Source organism: Eucalyptus grandis, chromosome 6 (genome assembly GCF_016545825.1).
Source record: "Eucalyptus grandis isolate ANBG69807.140 chromosome 6, ASM1654582v1, whole genome shotgun sequence".
In the NCBI taxonomy this organism is placed as follows: Eukaryota; Viridiplantae; Streptophyta; class Magnoliopsida; order Myrtales; family Myrtaceae; genus Eucalyptus; species Eucalyptus grandis.
Window position 1 is genome coordinate 39,330,822 of NC_052617.1, and position 14,874 is coordinate 39,345,695.

The window sequence follows — 14,874 nt, forward strand, 5'->3', positions numbered from 1 at the left end:
AATCAGTTGCGGCTCAACCAAACTCAATTTTTCAGCTGGGGAACCTTCCACATTTGAGTATCTCAGGAAATAAACTGACCAGTGTTTTAGACCTACGGTGCGGTCAGGACTCAGAAGTCTAACAGATCTTGATCTTTCGGACAACATTTTGTCACTGAGCAATAGCAAAAATGTTGATTTTGTCTTTTGCCGCAACTTTCAAAAGTCAGTCTTTCGGGGTGCAATATTACTGCAATCCCTGCATTTTTGAGAAATTCAACCAGCGTGGAGTGTTTAGACCTGTCGCGCAACATAATCCACGGTGATATCCCTCCATGGATGTGGATGTTGGGACCAGGTCATTGTCTTATCTCAATGTGTCCCACAACTCCTCACTAGCTTCGAACAAGTTCCATGGGAAAATTTATAATCCTCGACCTGAATTCGAACTGATCCATGGCCATTTCTGCCGCCATCACTCCCCGAATTTGGTTCTCATCTTCTCGCTGGCTAGCAATCGAGTGACTGGCTATATCCCTGGCTCTATTTGTGAAATGAAGGGCCTACAAATTCTTGACCTCTCTGGCAATAATTTCACTGAACAATCCCTCAATGCCTAGGAACATCAGCGACAAACTTTTAGTGTTGGATCTGCAAGAAAATGGACTTTCCGGCACTATCTCACTCCCACATTCGGCAAAAAATGCTGTCTGAGAAGTCTTCACCTCAATGGAAACAAATTTGAAGGCCTGTTGCCGCGCTCTGTAATCAATTGCACGAACCCGAAGCACTAGTTCTCAGTGGTAACAAGTTGAATGACACTTTCCCAAGATGGTTGGAAACACTTCCTAGCCTGCGGGTCTTGGTCTTGCGATCAAACAGACTTCACGGCTCCATAGGCAACCCGGAACTGAACTTCCTTTCCGCAGTTGCGCATTCTTGACCTTTCCTCCAATGAGCTCACCGGTCCTTTGCCCAGCACCTACTTTGTAAATCTGAAAGCAATGATATCGAGTGATCAGGATGGATCCAAGTTGCGATACATGGACCAAGGTTACTACCAGGATTCCATAAATGTGACGATGAAAAGGACTTGAAGTGCATCTCCCAAAAATCCTACTGACCCGAACGACCGTTGATTTATCAGCAACAAGTTCCAGGAAGGATTCCAGATGTAATAGGTGAGCTAGGATTACTGAAGGGCTCAACCTTTCTCATAATAATCTTGAAAGCCATATACCATCATCTTTGGGCAACCTTTTCTGAGCTTGAATGGCTGGATCTTTCTTCAAATGATCTTAGTGAGGCGATACCAATCGAATTGACAAAACTCCCACATTTCTGGAGGTCCTAAATGTCTCTTCCAATCAATTAATAGGATTGATTCCTCGAGGGAAACAATTCAACACATTTCAAGCCGAATCCTATCTTGGGAACCCAGGATTGTGCGGGTTTCCATTGTCCAAATCTTTTTCAGATTCCAGGGCGCCGAAGCTTCCCGTCCTGCCTGAAGGCGGGATCCACTCGTTCTTTGCAGATTTTGTCAGACCAGAGGCCGTGGAAATAGGATTATTATGTGGCATAGTGGTCGGACTAGTCATGAGCAACTCGCGATATCTTAGATCCTTTTTTGGCGAGCAAAGAGGGTCAGGAAGATAGCTAGGAAACATATTTCTCCAATGGGGCCTTCAAACGGCACGACATATTAGCCATGGTAGCGGATTAGTGTTGCCATAAAAGAAAAAAGAAAAAGATTGGAAGTGTAAAACAGTGTTGCCCAATGGTGTGACTCGTTCACGCGAATGAATCTTAGGACTATGTAAAGTTGCGGAATAATCTCAAAAATAATATTCCATACAAAAAAGTTCATTGAATGTTGCAAAACACACAAAAAGATGATAATCGTAAAACCCCATCTAAGCTGTGACGAGGAGCATTCGTCGTCAGTGTTCATTAGAAAAATCGACACCGGCAACTCAGTTGCAAGCCAAAGAGCAACGTGGAGACGTTAATAGGTGTCATCGTAAACATAATTCATGGGGCTGTTTCACAAATCACAAGTTAAGGGACTCGAAAGTTACCATGGGGCAAATATGATGAATGATTGGGAAGACCAATGAAATCAAACTTTAATGTGATATTACTTTTTTTAGGGATTATTTACCCCCACAACGTTGTTAATGGTCACCAGAAAATTCCTCCAAGATACAACACAATCTCGATTGGAATACTAAATAAGTAAATTTTATTTGTCTAGGGTTTCTCAAGAGAAATAATTAAAATGATTGATGTATTTTTGGAAAGAAAAACTCAAAAAAGACTTCATTTTCATTTATTCTACAACTGACATACTTATCTTAGTCTTGATGAGTAGAGCAACCCTTTAGAAAATGTTGCAAGTGAATAAGGTATATTTTTAAAGGTTATCTTGAAAATACATATAAAAATTTGAAATAAAAAAATAATAATTAATTTTTTAATAATTCCGAATTTATCATTTCTAATATACCGAATAAACAAATACAACCTTTCAATTAATAAAGATTATCAAGATAATAGTACGCAATAAAAAATAAAAAAATAAAAATAATAAATGAGGATTGGTTGGTAATTATCTCTCGCGGAGGATCACCATCGGATTATTTGTATTCTTGACCCCGTCATGTCTGGTTAATCGTCACCGTAGGAGTTGCTTCTTCGTGAAACACCTACTTTTACATGCAACGGAGGGTCTTTGGATGTCTTTGTCATGCCAGTAACACCTCACCGTCTAAACATTAGTTTTTCGTCTATTACTCGTCAATGTATTTTCACTTGTCATCCCTTCAGGGCGTAGAAGCATCGTGTTTGGATCTTCATATTCACCAAGCGTTCACTTTCCTAATCAAGTAATTGCGTCTGCATATGCATCTTCTGTTCTACCTTTACCGATCAATGAACACGTTCCCAATTCCTCGCCCTATTTCTAAGAATGCCGTTCCGGACCCCTCTCCTATTTCTTGATGATGCTCACATCCCCTCCTAATGCCACTTCTTTTGATCCTTTAATTTTTGCTTCCTGAATTATATCATTTGATCCTCAGCCACAGCGTTCTCGACGGCTGCCCTGACCTCCACCTTATCTTGGCACCCATTTTAGTTCCTATCTTTCTCGGGATTGTATAAGGAAAAGAAACATATCAAACAATTGTTTGAGGGAAAAACCAATTAAAATTCTTTCAATTATCACTCATCAATTCCTTGTTTCATCAGATTGTATGAGGAAAATTACTTTTTCTCATGCAAACGTGTTATTTTGGTGCAGACGACATACGTGAAAAATAACAAGGGCAAATAAACAAGAAGACTTGAAAACAGCATCAGCCTTCACGGAAGAATCATGCAAACGAGAGAAATCGAGAACGAGATATAGAGAGAGAAAATTGAAAGGCCGATATTCTGCTATGAGATAACTCAACCTAAACTTTGGCCAATTAAGATATGTGGAAAGCTTTCCCACAATTGTGGAATTCTTTTTATCTTGGAGAATACTGAGAAGATGGGTTTTGGTATATCAAGTCCTAGTTAATTTATGGAAAATGTCTCAGAAGGCTTGTCATTGCCCACGGCATACTAATGAATGGTATCTTCTCATTGGTAAGGTTTGCAGTTTGGTTTCGATTAGTAGTTCTGGGTGGTCTAAGTTTTCAAATGGTGCTTGTGAACTTCGGCAACATTCCGACCAAAAATAAAGAACACGTGGGCAACATATTAAATGGCGCGGTCTTTTTTGATGCAATAGTTTCTCTCGATCTCATTTTGAAATATAATAATGCAGCCGAACCACAGAATTGTAAAGGCTGTAAAAAGAAAGACAAGATACGCACAGGGTGGTGTTTTAACTTTGAAGGGCTTGGGCACTGCTCTATAATTAAGACACTTAGGATTAGTTGGTTATGCTGAAAAAGGTGACATTTGACTGATCTGGGACAACTCCTGATATATGCAGCCGCATGAATTTGTTTATTACTTTCTTTTGTTCTCACATTATTCACTCAATGTCAGCACACCTTTTCTGTTTTCATTATAAATGCCTGATGATGCTCCAACAGCGCGAGACTATTTGACGGAAATCGCTTGTTGGTGATTATGATTAATGATGACCATGATATAGAGCTGTTGACGTAGGATGGCAATTGTGACCATTATTACTAAGTGTTGGACACGAAATGAGAGGAGACAAGTGAGGAGGCCAATTGAATATGAATATATGATTGGTAGTTAATTCCACCGATATTTAAGAGTTGCAATCGCTTGTGAATATGGTGAGATGTGATCATAGAGCATAAAGTTCATTGCTTGTAATTGTAACTATTTGTAACAGCATGAAAAATATTATCTGCCTATTAGAAAGTTACTTTGTGTAAACAATAAAAGTTAGTGCGTGCGCATTGTAGAGCATTCACGATCATCAACAAAAAATTATGTGTTTCTAATTTATCAATTTATGTTAGTTTTAGTATTTGCATTTATTTTCCTTTATTATTCTTGATCCTTGTTACTTAATTCAATTAGGTCTGAATCACCGCTGAACCCAATTCTTAAAAAACTAAAGATCAACTTTTAAAGTTATCTTATTAATTTCTAAGGAAAAGTTGGTAATGAAAAAGTTCAAACTCCACGAAAAGAAGTTTCGACCCCCTGAATTTATTGTAAAATGAAAAAAAAATTTCAACGCCCACTGAACCAAGAAGCTTGAGATCTTGAGCTTGGGCACGACTCTGCGGCAGAGCTCAAGGTCATTACAGCGTGGCCTAGATCTCATTGTCGCCGGCTCGACCGCAAATAGAGGGAGGGCGGAGGAACGTGGGACTGCGAAGAGCTGTCGATGGAGTACTTCAGTTTTTTTGGTAAAAACGATGGGAGTACTTCAGTTCATCACTAGGAAACTACGAAAAGTCAAAAGAAGAAAGAAATAAAATTTTTTTTTGACTACATCATATTATTTGGAAGTTGTTTGTAAAACAAACTAAATGTAATAAGTTTCCTTATCACATAACAAAAATGGAAGGAAGTTGGCTAATTAATAAGTGTGGGGTTTCTTTAGCGTACCTAAAGAAATGATCGAGGTGTGGGCTAGATTCTACCATACCAGTGCGCAATTACACGATTATTAGGCGTATTAAGCACTTGATGCACTGCGGTTTAATTAGCACTAGTCCATTCGTTATTTTTTTCCTTACATTATCTTATTAATTTTAAACAATTCAAAGACTGTTTCTTTGTTTATTGAGATTTTTCAAGAAATTATTAAAAAAAATCGACATTTTATTTATTAAAAAATAATAAAGAATAATATATTTTTAATTATTCCAAATTTTTGTTTGTGTCTCTTCAAGACAACCTTTTGAAAAAATACTTGTTCAATTTTATTCATTTTTTCAACTTCTTCTGAATGGACTCCGACACCTTTGTTTTTTTTTTTCCTTTTTATACCAGGAACCCGTACAACCTGTGGCGGCGGTGGAGAAACCTGAGCACGCTAGTGGATGACCCACTACCCGACATCACACTTTCTAAGACTAAGCCGATTTGTGAGGGGATTCGGAACTTCTTCCATTCGTGAGGGAAGAGCCCAACCATCGTGGGCATTAAGGCGGTGGTATAGATGCCTTTGTTCATCTAGGCAATTTTCGGAAGGATACATTTGTTCACTCTGCAATTTTTCACGAAGAGGTGCCTACTTTTTTAAGACTGATTTATATATATATATGTCAATTTTCTAGAAGAGAGTGTGTGACCAATTTTATTTTTCTAGCATTCTTTTTGAAAAACCACAGCCATCTTTTTAATTTTTTTCTAGAGATCCTAGAGAAATATTAAAATTGCTGAAACTTTGTTGTATCGTGGAGGATATTTGCGGTGACCATTAGCAACTTTGTAGGGCAAATAAATCATGAAAGTAATATCACGTATCAAGTCTGACTTGATTATTCTAAAGATCCGAATTTATTGTTCAATCTATTTGAAGCCATATTTTCCCAACACATATCATTGATCATGTCATGTAAGATGAGCAAAATTTGACCAGTCCTCCATGTAAACAATTTTAGCTAGATAAACTAAATTTGAAATCATCAAAAAATTTTAAGGTTATATTAATCAAATCAAAAAGTTAAAACTAAATAATGATATGTATAATATATTTAGGACTTTTTAGATAATCTTTTCTTTAAAAATATTATAGTCAAATTTATTTAATGGCAATGACCACCGAATTCAAGCACTATGGAATTAAAACGTTATAGTCAAATTCATGTAATGACTATGATCACCGAATTAAGAAAACACTCAAAATTTGTTTAATGACCACCGAAATTACAAGACTGTTTTCTCGGTTGAAATTATTAATGGACCCTGATTTACCGCACGGAAGTTAGCTAAAAGAAAACATTGCAAAGACCTTTTTGGTCCAATACATCTTGAAGTAAGATTAAAAAAAAAAATCATTAAACCAAAGACTTCAATTGGTCAAGTCGTTGGAGCCGGTCATTCCAACTTTAGTACCTATTCTGCAATATGCTTTTCTTTCTTTCCGATGATAGGAAGATGAGAACCATGCTCAAAATTGGTCAAGTCGTGGGAGCCGGTCAAATCTTCAGCATTGCGATGCTAAGATGATAAGAACCATGTTATAAATTTCTAGTTGTGTTCATACAGAATGAACTGCGTCAAACCCACCTATTTTTCTCCTTGTCTAGACCAACTCCAAAGATTCATTTCCTCCTTTGTCCGACTATATTAAAATTTATTTACTTATTACAGTAGAATTACAATGACTTGTTATATATGATGTAGAATTGTAGATTATTATAGGGTTAATATTCTGAAAAACTCAAATCATTACATTTATAACAAATTTACTAAACTATTTTTGACCTCACAAAAATCCCAAACTAGTATACCTTTGACAAATTTACCTAAAACCAGTATACTTGTGACAAATTTTTTATGATATTTTTTCATTAAATTTTATTGTCAAATTATTAAGTTAAATTATACGTGACAATTAACTAGTATATCGATTTAGGATTTTATGCATCATTTGTCACGAGTTTACAATTTTTGTGATTTTTGTAGTATTAATCTAATTCTAATGATGGTATATTTGTCACAAATTTTATCAGTTGGAGTTTTTTTGTTGAAATAAATTAGTTTAAGGTAAAATTGTCGTAAATGTACCAGTTTAGGTTTTTTATAGTCGGGTCAGAGATAAATTTGTCACAAATGTAGTTTGGGTTTCCATATCAAAAAATGATTTGAGAATGTAAAGTTGTCACAGGTGTACTAGTTTGAGGGTTTTTAGGTATTAACCCATTATTATATTGTATGTGTTTCTTCTTTTCTTAGTCTATGATTTTCTAAACAAAGCACGTCATAGCGGAAAAACTAGTGTGACTACTTAAGGATGTAGATCAAACATTTCGTGATTTAAATATTGGACAGTAATTTTGGCATATGAATTGACCCGTGTATATAGGTGCAAGTAAAACTACATACTAAATCGAATTGCTTCACTCCTAAACTCTACCAAAAACTGCTCACTACCATTTCAACCCTTTTATCAGCCTCAAAAACACAATTTCAAGTGATTTAGGTATAATTAGGCGGTTTGGATGATAGCATGTCGTGCAATGAAAAAAACTGAATTTTACAATTAAAATTGAGTATTTATAGCAGGCCTAATACCCTAAAAAAAACCCATAATTTTAACTTAGTTTCTTAATCTTACCATAAACGTTTTTCTTTAATAAAAAGCATTGGACTTTTTGGTTCTCATCTACGTTCTAATCTAATTTTATTTTTTGTCTTATAAAAAACCAAAAAGTTTTTAGATCATTTTTACCAAAAAAAAAAAAAAAAAGTTTTAGATCAAGTCTCATTTTACTTTCAACTTTTTTCTCATAAAACCATCAACTTTTACTTGAGTCCCATATTAACCTAGTTAACCCCGCATTCAAAATCTTTTTTTCAATTATGTGGCATTTTACATCATTATTCTAGTTTTCCCCAAATTTCATATCCAAGAAAATGTCTTTTGAGGATGAATTTCTATTTCAGCCCAAATGACATCTCATTCGATCTGAAATTTGGGTTAAAATTTGAGCAATTAGGATTAGTTTTTTCAACACATTCTTACTTATGAGAGAGTCTTCCTTCTATCTTGCTTAGGATTTTCGATTTTGCATTTGTTTTCAATCATTCATGGTCAAAGAGCTCACGCTGAGACACTCAACTCCGGGACACTTGAGCAGCTCGCTTGGGAGTTTTCAATCTCTCAATTGTTAAGAGAAATTTTTGAATGAAGAGTCAACGGGGCAGCTTTAGGACTCAAGTAGAAGTTCATGATTTTTTTATGAAACAAAAAAAAAAAAAAATTGTGGTAGAATTAAGACCAAACAAAAAAGTTGATGATTTTTTTTTTTGACAAAAAAGAGTTTAAGTTAGAATTGGGACTACCCTGATGTTGAGTTTTTATGAGATAAACAAATTAGTAGAATTAGGATTGGACCTAAAGTTGAAGATTTTATGGGGTATTAAATTTTCAATTTAGTAAGAAATCTTCACAAACAACTTTTCTTACTCACTATTGAATAGTTGGTAAGAGATTAAGAAGTTCAACCGTTTGAATCCATGATAGATAAGATTACTAGTGCATTGTTTTTTTTTTTTTTTTACTAACTGTATGCTCTAATTTCCTTTCAAATGTTATTGGGTATATTACGAGAAGAAAAGAAAAATATACGGGATCTAATAATGGATGACATACCATTAAAGAACCTTACATGAGGGTTCCGTCAAAATACCATTAACAATTCATATAGGTTTGTGCTTTTTTCATCCATTTTTGGCTTTTGGACACCCATACGACCTTGAATTAACTCAATTATCTATTGTGGGTCCCACTTCATTCAAAGATTATTTACTCTTTTTTTCCTTCATTTTCTTTCAAATTTACCAAGAGACAAATCTACTATGTTCAACTTAAACAATTGAGATTCGGCTCCGAAGGGCACTCTTTCCAACATGGAAGGGAGTGAGGGTTCAAATCCCCACCTTCTCAAGGGGGACGTGGATGAATCACACAGTTTCAAGGTGGGTTTGAGCTCCACGCTGCAGAGCGGCAAAAATCGAGTGAGTGTAAAGTAGGAATAAAGTAGGGTGACAAAAGAAAAAAAACTTAAACAATAAATTTTAAGGTTGAATATGGGGATTTACTCTTGATTTAAGATTATTTCTTAACTTTTTTTCTTCTTTTTCAGTTTTCTCTTTTTTTCTTTTGCTCCCTTCTAGGACAAAATTGGTTTCCCTCTTTTCCAAACTATTAGTTTAAAAAAAAAAAAAATCAAAGTACAAGTAAAAAATAAAAGAATCGCCGACTACTTTTAATGAATGCATTCGGTTTAATTTTAACTTTAACGTGTATAATTACATTGTAATCCATGTATTGTAACTATTTAAATTTCGTTTTATTTGGTGAATCTAATATTCTAACTTTTATTTATTTTTCATGCCATCAATGCACTATTTTTTGTAAAGATTTTTAGACAAATTTAAGAAAATGACAAAATTCAATGCATTCAAAATTCTAAACATCCCTTATTATCATGCAAATTCAAAAGAAAATGCTTCTAATTATGACAATTGTAATTGCATTATAAGGCGTTCCATTCAAACCATTTGCAGATACATAGTTTTTGGCAATCCTAAATGCATCAAAATTTCCAAGGAAAGAAAAGAAAAGGTAAGAAATAATCACAAATCTGGAACGTGCAAGGTAAATTATGGTCAATTTAAGGTGATAGAGGGTGTCAAAAGTCACAAAAGAAATGGAAAAAGCGTGAGTCATATATAACCGGTCTAATATTCTGAACCCGAAGTCCAAGCAGCGTGCTGGTGAAGTAGTTGAACGGTGTTCTGGAAGTCATTTGCCTTGAAAGTCTTACCCAATCAAATTTATTATTATTTCATTTCTCTATCCAAAACAGAAAAAGAAAAAGAAGACAATGAATATTTAATTTAACATGCCATGCCAACATGTCATATATAGGATCATTATTAAAAGAAGTCATAAATATATTGTATGGATATTAATTTAGTTCTAAACCTTTTAATTCGGTTAATTTAGTCTTAAATCTTCGATTTGCCAATATAATTCTTCCGCCCAATCGTGGTTAGAAATAGTTGATGTGGATGCACATCGTTCTTAGGTGGCACAGTTGTTGCCTAAGCACACATGGAAAATTTTTATAATTCTTTGATAATTTTTTGATTTTTTGATTTTTTGTTTTCTTACCTTTCTTTTATTGTGGACCGACGCCCCCCATGGGCTTTCATTGTGGCAGATGAGGGCTGTGACACCCTAGCTAAATTTGGGTCAGGTGAGGCGCCGTATCCCTTGCTTGTGAATAGTGACCTCTGCTAACTATTGCCGAGGCGCAGATTGGCAAAAGGAAATAAGGAAAAAGGAAAAAAAAAAAGAAAGAAAAGAAAAGGGAAAAAAAATCTCAATTATTTTAAGTACACTTTCAAAATACATAACATGGGTGTGCATATTGTTTGATAAATTTTGCTAGTTCAACATTTCAACGTTTGAAACGAGTGAGATGCTCAAGAGATTCACTTTCAAGATTCCAGATCCTTGCATTGAAGAAAATTCGATATCAATATGCTGGTTACTAGTATAATTAGGTCCACCTAAAGTTAGAAAAATATATATTAGAATAAAAAAGGGCGGCTAGCACAATTATATTCTAATTTTATTGGGGAATTTTGTCGCAATTATATATATCTAGGTATGTATGTATGTATGTATGTCAATACACACGCATCCGGGAAATCAGTGATTGAGCTCTTGACACTCCTATGAATGAAAATCATAGTAGATATTACTCCATTGGGTTTGTCTTTGTAAAAACGCGATTCGGATTTTATGAGAGGACCATACAAACATCCTACATTAGCATTTTATTAATTTTTTGTCAAGCGAAAATTGAAAGAAGACATTGGAACCGTCTGCGAAATTTCAAGAAGTATCGTACATAATAGAACAAGCTCTCTGTCTCTATCATGCTATAGTGAAACCAACGATTCTAATGCTCTTCTAAATTTTCAAAATCATCTTGATAATGCTTATATCAACAAATGACATACATATTTCAACTTTTAGGTTCGACATGTTGAGTTGCATCTAGTTGGTCTGTTTGTGCCTTTCCGCTAATGTGGTGGGCTACCTAATTGCATTCTTTATTTTAACGTTCCCCTTTTGCATGCCTTGTCCTCCCTCATTGGCATAATATCTTTTTCAAGCCCCATGCCAAGCTCTACCTTTTAGTTGCTTTACATATGAAGGATTCGGAGGTCCAGATGAGGCCTTGGATGTAGCCTTATAATGTCATGCTAAGGACGGTGTTGAATTTATTTAAAACCTGCTAGCAATGAATTAAAATGGCTTGCCATCTAAGTGTAGTCAACTCGAGTGGGGCAGGTAGATTTCAGGAGTAGAGCAAGACCTTTGAGTGTGAATCTATTTAGGGTGTGCATGACAAAATTTCTATTTTAGAAATCAATTTTTGACTGAAAATTGATTTTCTTATTTCTATTCCTTGAATGAGTTTTCGAATAAAGAAATACGTTTGACAATAACTTAAAATTTATATTTCAAAAATAGAGATTTGTTTAATAATAGAATAAAATTTCTATTTCTAGGTGGCAGTGGTCGGCATTTGGCAATCAACAGGTGAGTGGTTGGCGTCCAATGACTAGTGGCTGGTGGTGGGTGGGTGCTGTCTAGCGACAAGAGTGAATGATGAGAAGAGTTTTTATTTCTCACTTTTGTTCTAGAAATAGAAACGCTAAAAATTTACAGCTTAAGCTTTCTATTTCAAATCACTTTTTTAGAATAGAAATCTGTTCGAAACAGAAAATGAAATTGCGTTAACAACAAATTTCTGTTTCAAACTGTTTCAAATAATAGAAAAAAATAGAGAAATAGAAATTTGTCATGCATATCCTTAGTCAACTTGAGTGGGGTCGGGTTGAGGAATAGACCGAGTCCTTTGAGTGTGAATGGTCAGGTTGATTTTTACGAACAAAATGGGTCCTTTGAGTGTGAATCTTTCTAGTCAACTTGAGTGGGGTCAGGTTAATTTTCAAGAGCAGAGAGCGGTCCTTTGAGTGTGAATCTATCACCTTCAATCTTAAATTAAAGTTGCACGAAATATCTTGTGATTTTTCTTGGTTTTACCGATGTCTTTCCTCTTTGAGAATGATAAATTTTTGCTCCAAATGAGTTAGTCTAGTCTAGGTAAAAATATTGAAAATTAAGGGTCAATTTGTTTCCAAAAATAAATGATTTAAACAATATTTTCCTAAAAATCATCGGTTTATCATTTGCAAAAATGGATGAACTAAATATACATTTATTATCCACGGAGATGTTTAGATATAAATTGCATCAACGATCAATACAATTTTTTATTGACTAATTATTTTAAACAATATAAGTATTCATTCTAAAAAATAAAATTTAAATTACTTATTTTCGTAAAATACTTATAACTAAAGTTATCCAATGTCTTCTTTTAAGTGTCGTCCGTTTGATTTGACTCCCTTGCTTTAATGCGCTGCTGCTGGCCATGAAGATTTGAGGATTCGCTTTTGACAGGGTAACTATCACAAAAGTCTCAAATTTATCGTACGGATATCAGTTTAGTTAGAAACTTCTAATTTGACCGATTGAATCCTAAAACTTTTGACGATTTGCCAATATAGTTAGTCTAGCTCCTTTGACCCGCAATTACTGAGGTCTACGCTTGAACAGACCCGTTATGTTACTACAAACGTTTTCTAGCTCAAATGCACGGAAGCAGCGGAGAACCACAAGACGTCCTTCGGGTGGAGGCATTAGAATCCTCCTCATCGTCGACATCATTTTGTTTACGCATACTTTAACGACCCAAACGTTGGATTTATGTGCATGAGTCGAGTCTGGGTCTGGTCAGGCGTCATTTCGCATGCAATGTTCTAGTGACTGATGATGTCTGAACAACAACGTAAGCATCTGTGGAACCCCTAGTCCTAAGTCGCTAAATAAAGCCCCGTTCTGACCAAAAAGAATAAAATGAAAAGTAAAGCCCTCGTTGCTACCAACTCGCAAGAACTTAAATGAAAATGCACCTCTCTCTTCGACCCCGTACACAACAGGAAGCAAATCTACCTCATAAAAAAGGATAAATGCACCCTCAAATCATCAAAGACTTAGGCTCCATTTGTTTCGCGAAAAATGTGGCGTTTCTAGAAAAATATTTTCCAAGTCATTTTCTAGAAAATGTAATTAATTTCGGTGTTCGGATGAAACCTAAAAATGAAGTGGAAAATATATTTTGCTATTCGGTAAGGAAAATATTTTTCTTCATATACTCTTTTTCATTTATTTTATTTTTAAAATGGATTTTTCATATTTTTAAAACTTGATTTTTAATTATTTTTATTTTTAAAATCTATTACTAATTTTTTTTCATTTTTATTTTTTCTTTGTTTTCCATCTTCTTCTTTCTTGGCCGATCGCTAGTCACGGCAATGGCCCTTGACCACCACCGAGCCTCGAGCTTGCGAGGCGATCACGGGCATGCTACCCCTAGGTGGTGAGTGGGAGCGTCGAGCTCGAGGTTCACTTGGCGTGACAACAGCCAAGAAAGAAGAAGATGGGAAACAAAGAAAAGAAAAAGAAAAATAAAAGAAAAAAGGAAATTAAAATAATTCGAATTAAAAAGAAAAAAATTAAAAAACAATTTGAATAAAAAAAGAAAAGAAGAAGAAGAAATGTGAGGAAAAAAGTGAGGATTTGTAGAGGTGTGAAAAGAAAGATCAAATGATGAAAATGTTTTCATTATTAAAAGAGGAAAACATTTTCCCTAATTTTAGAAGATTTTTTTCTTTTCATGGAAAACATTTCCCCAAGAAAGTTATGCTCTGTCAACGAACACGGGGAAAATCAGAAAATGTTTTCGAAAATTATTTTCCGTGAAATGAACAGAACTTAAGGCGTTTTCGGAAATTATTTTCATGAAACGAACAGAGCTTAAATCTTTTGGAGCAGAGATCTCCATCAGCAAGAAGAAGCAATCTCTTCCTGTTTGGTAATAGACAGAGCAATCGATATCTATTCTGGAGGTTGACACCCAAACGGGGAAAAGCAAAGTGCTGTCTAATGTTCACTTCGGGCTGAGCAAGGTGTCCTGTTACTTGAAAGTGACCTCTACAAACATTTCATTTCTTGTCCCGTTTGTAGGATTATCTTCGGCATCCCGTGGAACATTGGATCATCTCCTCTTGTGATTTTCCAATATTGTGGACAGATGCCAGGAAGATCCCAATGGTGATTTAATTTTTGACTTGCAGACAAAGAATCGCATGCTCGGAACGAGCACATTTCTCATGTACAAAAATAAACGGTTGATAGAGGGCAGCTATCAGTCTCTCCAGGATTCTTGGTGGTTGTAGGAAAATTACGGAGGAATTTCCTAGTTTAAGTGGTCCAATGCCTTTGAGGAATAACGGAAAATTTTAAACAAAGACCTGGCAGTCCTAGTTTATGCGGTTTCCACGAGGGTAACCAACACATCTATATAAGCCAACTCTGCAAAATGTTGGCATCACGGCCAGCTATTACACTTACTCCCTACATAAAAAATGGAACGCTTGATAGGATCTTGTCAGATCATCCTGCTTCTGTTCTCATCCCTCATTGAATTCAAGCCCTTAACTCTTCATTTTCTCTCCTTCCTCTCTAGGGGCAGCAGTACCCTGTCGCCTGATCAAAAGTCTGACTTGCTTCATTTCATGAACGCAATG